Raw genomic sequence first — 10,228 nt, 5'->3', positions numbered from 1 at the left:
TCTCTCTCTCTCTCTCTTTCTGTCTCTCACTCTCTCTCTTACGCCCTCACCCCCTCCACACACAAACACATACTTCAAAACTTTTAGTCATTCACTATTACCTATACAATAAAGTCATCCAGGAGCATCTCCAGTCATCCGGTTCTACATTTTGCCATCAGAGCCAGATGGCTCTGGAGATGAAAGTGAGACCGGTGACTTTGCACAGCCCTCCCTCACTTAAATCCAATGCATATGCAAGTCTTGGCATCATCTTCCTGAAGTCCCTCTTTGAGAACAAAAGACAAACACCAATAATAAATATAAACTCCTTAGACTGTCATTTATAGCCCTTCATGAGGATCCAACCAACATTTCCATACTTTTTAAAATAAAGCTCTCCTTGATGCATGTTATATCTCATCCAGTTTGATTAGCAGATCTTTCCTGATCTTGTCCTTCCCTCTCCCATCACCATCTTTTTTTGTATTGATATTGCGATAGTTTGTTTGGAAAGCTGTCTCCCCACCACATCTCTAGTTTTGGAAGCTAATCCCTTCTTTCTGGGTACAATACAGGTACCAACTTTGCTGAGAAGCTTTTCCTACTTTCCTGTCCTTCAAGATCCTAAGCAAAAATTCTCTCTCTCCCCAACTTACTTATAGTCACTGTTTCTTGGCCTCTTCTTTGTACTATCAAACTCGACCTTATTGTTTGGGTTCTTCTCTCCTACTTCATATTAGACTATAAGCCTTTTAAGAGAAGGACAGGGATACTCTGGTTAATGCTTAACAACTGACACTCTGGTGTTGGGGGAGGAGGCTCAACTTTTTTTTAGTTTAATCTGTTTATTAAGATTTGCTCTAATAGAAAAATTGTGACCAAATAAGAGATAGAGAACATCATGAAATGCAAAATGGATAATTCTGATTACATTAAATTGAAAAGTTTTGCACAAAACCAATGCTATCAAAATAAGAAGGGAAGCAGAAAGTGGGAAAACAATTTTTACAAGCAGTGTCTCTGATAAAGGCCTAATTTCTAACATATATAAAGAACTGAGTCAAATTTATAAGATACAAGTCATTCTCCAATTGATAAATGATCAAAGGATATGAAAAAGGCAGTTTTCTGATGAAAAAATTAAAGCTATCTGTAGTCATATGAAAAAATGCTCTAAATCACTATTGATGAGAAAAATGCAAATTAAAACAATTCTGAGATACTATATCGTACCTAGCAGATTGGTTAACATAAAAAGGCAGGAAAACACTAAATGTTGGAGAAGATGTGGGAAAATTGGGACATTATTGCATTGTTGGTAGAATCGTAAACTGATACAATCATTGGGGAGAGCAATTTGGAACTATGACCAAAGGGCTATTGGACTGTGCATATATCCTTTGATCCAACAATACCGCTTCTAGGGTTGTATCCAAAGAGATCATACAAATGGGAAAAGAACCCACATGTACAAAACTATTTATAGCAGTTCTTTTTGTGGTGGCAAAGAACTGGAAAATGAGAGGATGCTGATCAATTAGTGAATGACTGAACAAGTTATGGTATATGAATATAATAGAAATTTCCATAAAAAAGGATGAGCAGATAGACTTCAGAAAAGTCTGGAAAGACTTACATGAACTGATACTGAGTGAAGTGAGCAGAACAAGAAGAACATTATGCACTTATGTGATGACTAACTGAGAGACTTATCTCTGCTTAGCAATACAAGGATCTAAGACAACTCCAAATGACTAATGATGGAAAATGCTGACAACATCCAGAGAAAGAACTATTGAGTCTAAATGCAGATAGAAGCATGCTATTTGCTCTATCTGTCTCTCTTTTTTTGTTTCTTCTTTCTTTTGGTTTCTCCCATTGATTCTAATTTTTATTTACAATGTGACTAATGTGAAAACAGGTTTAATATTAATATATATGTAGAGCCATATCAGATTGTGTGCTGCCTTGGGGTGGAGGAAAGGGAGAGAAAGGGAAAAAATGAATTTAAAATCTTATGGAAGTGAATGGTGAAAATGAAAAATTAATTAATTAAACAAATTATTTTCTCTGTCACTTTCTTAAGTCTAGAAATCAACAAAACTATAAGTCAAGTTCTGATTTGTACTATTTGCCAGTTTTGAAGGTGTGAATGCTCATATTAAAAACATAAAAATTGGCTCACAAGCCAGCTCCAGTTCACCCCTGGGAAAGGTCTCTCTGTCTCATCCATCTTTCCACTAATGTTATGTAGCAAATGCAAGCATAGAATAGTGAAGTGCTGGACCTAGAATCAGAAAACCTGAGATAAAGTTTCAGCTCTGACACTGTGTACCCAGTTGGGATTCATTTAAACTCTTGTTTCCCCATTTGTAAAGCTGGGAAAATAAAAATTTGTAAATGTTAGGAAAGCATTGTTTAAGTATCAAAACTCTATATAAATGTGAGTTTATTGTGTCATAGACAACAAAATGTCAATAAGCAACCCTTTTCATGCTAACAAAATTCTGAAAACAAAGTAGGTAGTAATGGATTGAGGAATGGTCAAATAAAATATAGCTCATGCAAGGAAAAACAACATCAAAAACAAAATTAAAAACCATTTTACTAAATGCTTACTATGAGGAAACTATTTGCCATAATAAATAGAGGGCTGAACCAGGAGTCAGGAAGCCCTGAATTCAAATTAGTCCTCAGACACCTGGGCAAGTCACAACCTCTGTTTGTATCATTTTTCTCAGATGTAAAGTGGGAGTGATAACAGCACTCCCCACCGCTGTTGTGAGGCTCAAATCAGATCAGATTTGTAAAAGGCTTTGCACAGTGACTGGCACATAGGAGACAATTAGTAAATGCCTATTGTTTTCTTTCCAAACGCTGTGCTACGCACTAGGGGCACAAATAGAAAAATGTGATAGTCATTGCTTTCTAAGAACTGATATTCTAGTTGGGTGAGACAACATAAAGAGAAGGGATCAGCTAGAAGCTTGATGGAAAGACCTTCAGCATTTGAGGTTTCACTGTTGAGAAGGGAAGGGGGATCCTGGTAATATCTTGGTGGGAGGAGTTTAGGCTGGGCCAATTGGATGTACATCTGTGGGGAATCTTGCAGTGATGTAAATGAAAAGGATAACAGGAAAATCATTAAAAGTGAATGCTGGGAAATTTTAATGATCAAACTTGGACTCAAAGAAAAGGCAACTTATCTCCTGAATTGTAGAGATTCTATGAGACCTATAATGACAAATAGTGACCAGTTATTAGAAATTAATATTAAATTATATGAAAATGACTAACTTCTTCAATTAATAGTTATCCTTCCATCATATGATCTCCTACAATTTCACTTTATCTTCTCTATGTGTTTAGCATGTTCTGTTTTATAATTATTTGGATATGTATTTTATCTTTCCTATTACATAACAAACTCCTTGAGGTCAGGGACCAGGTCTCATTCTCTCTCTCTCTCTCTCTCTCTCTCTCTCTCTCTCTCTCTCTCTCTCTCTTCTCTCTCTATGTATGTATACATGAGTGCATGTACATATTTAAGAACATATATGTGTATATATACAGATAGAGAGATAGAAAGATAATAGATAGACAGACAGACAGATAGATAGATAGATAGATAGATAGATAGATAGATAGATAGATAGATAGATAGATAGATAGATAGAATACTGGGTCCTGTGAATAATAGGCTCTTTAAAAAGACATTTAATACTTGTATGACCTTGGGCAAGCCTGTAAGCCTCAGTTTTTAATCTAGCGAAGGAGATAGTGAGTTAACTAGATAACCTCTGAGTTAACCAAGATAACAACTAGACAACCTTTCTAGTTCTAATTCTATGATCCTACAGTTATAGAAGGAAGAAAGGGATTTACTTATTTAACACTGTAACTTGTTGTCAAGTCAGTAAACCATCACTAAGCACTCATGATGTATAAGTGACTGGGCTAAGTGCTAGGAATACAAGGAAAAAGAAAGACAGTTTATGCCCTAAGGAGCTTATAGTCTAAAGGGAAAGGGAGAAACATAAAAAGAGAAAGAAAAGAGAAGAGGAAACATAAAAGGGGGCTGAAAATAGGTGCCAGAGTGGGGATGAGAGAAGGGGCCATTCCTGGAACAGTGGTGATGCTTGTAGAATGAAGGATGGCTAATATGGGCCCTTCCTCAAAATGGAGGTTCTGGGAAGAATCGCGAGCGGAAGGAGGGAGCCTCGGGGGCAGAAGAAGGCAGGTGAGGGATGGAGACAAAGACCCGAGAGTGAAACATGGCTGGGTAAGCCAAATGTTGGACGACATCATTTTTCTTATCTAGAAAAGGTTGTTCATATTATGGGCCAAATGTTTCCCAGCCACAGTCAACTATAAAGGATTAAATTTTCCCATCCCAGCTTTTCTATTGATAGCAAGGTAAAGGTGCTGTTTGTTAAACATCTTTATTTTCAGTATTGTTCAGCATTTGTAATAAAAATCCTCAGCACATCGCCTTAACATTCATGATCTAATTGTGCTTGGAATATATTATTTTTTAATAAATGTACAAAGCCGGGTAGCGTCCACCTGGAATTTGTACCCATTGAGGAGTTCTCATCAAACAGCGGATATTGTACTTTTGTCAGCTGGAGTTGGACGACTTCCTATTATCACTTGATTAAAGTACATAGATAGAAAATTCCCACTGAAAATCAGAAATCATTTGAGCATTTGTTACTGTTTTATTCTATTTCCATCAGGATTTGTTTTGAATCAGGTTTTCATATCAACAAACTGAAAATACAGTGGAACAGGAAGCCCATATATTTTAAGAGCTGCTCCTTTCTTGTTATATCTAATATTATGAAGTTACTTTATTAAGATTGGAGTTTACATTGTAAATTGAATTAAGGCACAAATATATACAGTTCATTTTGTCTTTTAGAGCTGCACCTCTCTTACTTTCTCTTGTGATAAAGAAAACCATTAGCTCCTGTCAGAACCGTGAAGAAGGAGATCATTTTTATTGAAATAAGAACGAAATGATAGTGTCAGCCACTGAGTCCGAGAGATAAAATATTACATCTAATAAACATGCTACATATGGGATTAGACAAGGGCTCCTTGAATTACAGAACAACAGGAGCTGCAGCAAAACAATAACATTAATATGGGAAAATAATGACTAAAGTTTCCATCTTGGAGAAACCTGCATTTTAATAAAAGGTATGGAAATTTCAGGGATATCAGGTGGAGTGGCATAATGAATTCCTGCATATTTTGAGTGTATTGAAAGCACATCTATGGATCCCTGTGCATAAATGATGGATTAAATCCAATATATATTTATTATGTACCTACTATATTCATGGAAATATGCCAACCACTGGAGGAGAAAAAAATATATATGACAAAGTCCCTGCCCACAAGGAGCTTATGGTAGAGAAGGGAGGAAAGACATACATACATGCAAGTAACTAATAAAAAATAAAAGATCAGGGTAAATGGGCCAAAATAAGTGCTATGTGATATCCAGAGGGAGAAGAGGTTGGTACTGACTGGAAATCAGAGACAGCTTCTTGGAGAGGGTCACATTTCAGTCTGACTGTAAACAGTATGTAGAAATTCCAAATGTATAGAGGAAGGTGGGTACAAAAAGAAAACTCTAGATGTTGTGAAGATTGGGAATAAAGGCAGGGGTGTGAGAAATTGGAGGATACAGTTGATGGTAAATAGTGCAAGCTGACTAAAGTTTTGGAGTAGAGTACATGGAAGGGACTCTATCCAAGGGTGGGCACATGGGTCTCAAGGTCTCAGATTCCCCACCCCTGATTTAATTGTAACAGGTCACATGGTGGAGCGCTTTGTACGAAAGTTTCATCTTTACGTCGTCATGGAGCTGGTGATAGGAAAATATTATGGGGTTTAAACTAAGTATTAGCTTAGGTCTATTAGCACAAGGTCTATGACTAAAAGCTCAATGGAAACAGAAGGCATGTTTTATCTAAACTGTATTCTCTCTGTGCCTATCACACCACAAGCCTGGAACTTCTACTGAGTAGGTCTGAGTATCTTATTCTTCCGCTCAAGGATTGTCAGTGGCTAACTGCACCTTGATAAAATCCAAACTCCTCTGTTCTGTATTTAAAACTCTTCATGGTTTAATTTCAACCTTTCTTTCAAGGCTGGTTATGCATCATCCTCCTTCACACACTCTCTAGTCTAACCAAACTAGGACACTATTTCAGGCCATCCTTGACCTCCATACCTTTGCATAGGCCTTCTCCCCTTTAAGGTTCCCCTACAATGCCACTTTCTAAGTTTCTTTTCCTAGTCATACAGTTGTAACTTCCATCACCATTGCTGCATATTTATTTTATGCTTTTACTGTATTTGGGGGTACGTCATACTGTTGGGGAGGCCTGCCAATTCTGGTGTGATGGTTTGCTCAGCCCTTTTCAGGGTTGCTCATTCACCTTTGGTGTCTACCTAAACTATAGCTTGGTCAGTGGCCACATATGGGTAGAACTGTCTCATTAGATGACTAAATCATATTGAGGGAGACCAACAGGCCTCAAACCCATCAGCAAGTTAGGGAGTGTCTACCTAAAGCACGTGAAGACTTCTCCCAGCAGAAAGGGTAGATGGGAATAATAGGTTCCAATATCCATGAAAGTAACTGAAGCAGGTGCTGTGGAGTGCTTAGAGCTTGCCCAGACAATGATGATGCTGATCCTAGGCCATCGGCAGTCAGTCATCCTGACTTCTGTCTTGCCTTTGGACTTCAACACATTGGAAGAGAGAGGTGAGGCTGATTACTTTATGCAACTCTATTTCACTTAAATTCAATTCATACAGGGCTCACTGGTCTTTGAAAACAGAGGACAAACCACACACCTCACAGATTAAAAAAAAATCAGTCTGGGACCCAGGATGAACAACATCAACAGCAACAACACTCTGTTTACTTACCTGTGAACATGATATATCACTTGCACTAAAATGTAAGCTCTTTTAAGGGAGGAACTGTCATACTCTTGTATTTGGATCACTGTTGCTAAGCAGTAGGTGCCACACAGTAGATGTGTGATAAGTGTGTTGATCAACTAATTGATATGTTTATGAAATGCACAAATTGATCTTATAGCTATATATAAGGAAGTTAGTCTGTCAGTGTTTGAAGAATAGATTGGAGGAGGAGGAGAGTACTGGCAGGAAGACCAGTTAAGAGGTTGTTCCAATTATCCAAGCAGGTGATAATGATGGCCTATAGTACGCATGTACCTTAGAATTAGGGTGGAGTTATTGAACTAAACCATAGTTCTAAGACTTTATAGGCTATAAATAAATACGAAATCCCTTCTAATGGTAGTGGGAGTTGTGATAATCATTTGAGGCACGGGGTTAAATCTTTATTCCTTTTATTTAGAAATCTTGCCTTGCCCTGTGATTTTACCTATGTAGGAACTCTCAGTTAGGGAAACTCCCTCCCCCAAAACAGAATTACAATGATTTTTCAACTTCAGCCTTAAGAAATTGCCCAGGTCACGGAATACAGTGCTTGCCTCATGTCACAGAGTCAGCATGTATCACAAGTTGGAATTAAAATACCCCCCCCCTTAATTCTAGTGCTTTCTCTGTATACATTATTTCCAATTTATCCTGTCTCCAGCTTTTTAGTACATTATTGTTAGCCTGTTTTCTTCCCCGTTTGATGGTGTACTTCTCACAGACAGCAGTGGCTACCTTTTACCTTTCTCTCTATCCCCAGATCTCTCTCTCTCTCTTTGTCTCTCTGTCTCTCTCTCTCTCTGTCTCTCTCTCTGTCTCTCTCTCTCTCTGTCTCTCTCTGTCTCTCTCTCTCTCTCTCTCTCTCTCTCTCTCTCTCTCTCTGTCTCTCTCTTTGTCTCTCTGTCTCTCTCTCTGTTTCTCTCTCTCTCTGTCTCTCTCTCTCTGTCTCTGTCTCTGTCTCTCTGTCTCTCTCTCTCTCTGTCTCTCTCTCTGTCTCTCTGTCTCTGTCTCTCTCTGTCTCTGTCTGTCTCTCTCTCTCACTCTGTCTCTCTCTCTCTCTTTCTCTCTCTCTCTCTCTCTCTCACACACACACACACACACACACACACACACACACACAGCCTTTTTTTTGATGGATTGCTCAAAAGTTAAACCTACTTAACCTGATATTCAAGGCCCTCCATAATCTGACTACTAGCCAAAGGGACACCTCATGCTCAAGCATGCCATTGTCATTTATATTGTCTATATAGCCTCTGAGCCTTTCTGGATACTTATGCTTTCTTTTGGGAGTTGGCATGATAAAGAGGAAAGAAAGCTAGATCTGTAGCATAAAGACCTACCTGGGTCCAATTCTTGGTCCTGTAACTTATTGGCACTGTCACCTTAGTGATATCTGTCATTATGGCTTTCTCTGGTCCTCATTTTCCTCATCTGCAAAATAAAATAGTTGGCCTCAATGACCTTTAACTCACCTCCCAGGTCTCAATCTAATACCCTTTTGCAGAATCTACACTGAGCTAAGAAACTTACCAATTCAGGTAAGTGATATGAGACTAAGTCTGATTAATGGATTGTAATCACTGTTCCCCAGTTCAGATACTGATGAAAAGGGGCAGGGAGCAAAATCTAACTCCTACCACAATTGCACACACACACACACACACACACACACACACACACACACACACACCTAGTCTCCATGTACACAAAGGGGCTATGAGAAACTTATTTAATGTTTTATTTTTCCCCAATTACCTGCAAAAACAATTTTTACCATTAAAAAATTTTTTTGAGTTCCAAATCCTCTCCCTCCCTGTCTTCCATCCCTCCTCATTGAGAACGCAAGCAATTTGATACAGGCCATTCATGCGCAGTTATGCAAAACATATTTCTATATTAGTTGGGTTGTGAAAGAAAAGAGACCAAGAAAAAAAACACAATGAAAACCGTTTTTTTTAAGTACTACTACCTGTGGCAGCTAGGTGATGCAATGAATAGAGGACCAGCCCTGGAGTCAGGAGGACCTGAATTCAAATCCAGCCTCAGACACTTGACACACTTACTAGCTGTGTGACCTTGGACAAGTCACTTAACCCAATTGCCCTGCCTTCCGCCTCCAAAAAAAAGTACTTTAACTCATTAAATAATAGTGACCATCACAACATATGTATAGTATTTAAAGGTTTGAAGCATTTTATATGTTGTATCATCTGATCCTTATAACATCCCTAGAAGGTAGATGCTGTGATTATCCTCATTTTATAGAATGAAGAAACTGAGGCAAACAGAAGTTATATGATTTGCTAAGGGTCACTTAGATAAAAAGAATTTGAGAATGGATTTGAACTGAAATCTTTCTGAGTCTAGACCTGGTACTCTATCCACTGTGCCACCTAGCTGTCTGAATGTCCTCATGTAACTGAATGTCTCAGGTTTGGAATATATGATTCCTCTTCCACATACACTTATTCCTACTATCTATTTCTAATCATACTCTAACTCTTCCACAGAAATTCTAGGGTTCCAGCCTGCAAGACACTCCCTCAGTCTTTTTCTCATGCCCGAACTCAGACCTCCTGAAACATTACTAAATCACTTCGACACAAATTTTCACTCACTTTCTTATCACCATGGCCAGGGGCCAGTTTTCACAGGAATGTGATTGATACCAGCAAGGAGAAGAAATCCCTGTATCTCTCAAAGAAACCCAAAGGATGACTGGAATCGATAAAAAGTCATCTAAGTTCCTCTGTCGACTCAAATAGCTGCCCCTCCTTTGCCAGGAGTCCTGGAATCTAACAGGGGGGAAACCCTCACTTGCCCAGCCTTATCTCATACTCGTTTCCCTCCTTCTTGCCCTCCCTGCCCCTAAACCCTACTCAGATATCACATACACTGTGTCATAGCCAAATTGCATTATTTTTCATCCTTTGAACATGTTCTCCCTGTTCTGGCTCATACACGCATTCCCTTTAGCTATAACCTCCTTTCACTCTTCCTTGCTTGTTGAAATTCAACCTATCCTTAAGACCCAGCCCAAATCCTTGTCTCCTCTAAGGAGGCTTTCCTACTTCCTTCTAGTCAGTAAAGACCCTTATATTCTCAAGACATAATATAACTTAGGGACTTAAATGTAACTTTGTTGGCACTTCTCTAACAGTTATCATGTATGCGAACCAAATAAGTCTGAATTTTATTTGGTAGGACATTAAAGTCTTTTGACAAGTTCTGTATATCATGTATAATTTTGCAT

General features: G+C 38.4%; 1 long non-coding RNA gene across 1 annotated transcript in view; it reads right to left on the bottom strand.

Annotated features, from left to right (window-relative positions):
• LOC138173924 (uncharacterized) overlaps positions 1-9,815 on the bottom strand; it is a 37,950-nt gene extending 28,135 nt beyond the window's left edge. The window contains exons 1-2 of the long non-coding RNA XR_011171577.1: positions 9,594-9,815; positions 8,316-8,406 (exon numbers count right to left, since the gene is read on the bottom strand). This is a non-coding gene — a long non-coding RNA (uncharacterized lncRNA). The remainder of the gene's footprint in view (positions 1-8,315; positions 8,407-9,593) is intronic.
• Between the last annotated feature and the right edge of the window lie 413 nt (positions 9,816-10,228).

This window comes from Petaurus breviceps, unplaced genomic scaffold, assembly GCF_028583685.1.
Source record: "Petaurus breviceps papuanus isolate PSGF00001 unplaced genomic scaffold, PetGlider_PUasm1.0 67, whole genome shotgun sequence".
Lineage (NCBI taxonomy): Eukaryota > Metazoa > Chordata > Mammalia > Diprotodontia > Petauridae > Petaurus > Petaurus breviceps.
The sequence above is the reverse complement of the archived record's forward strand: the minus strand, read 5'-3'. Positions and strand labels throughout refer to the sequence as shown.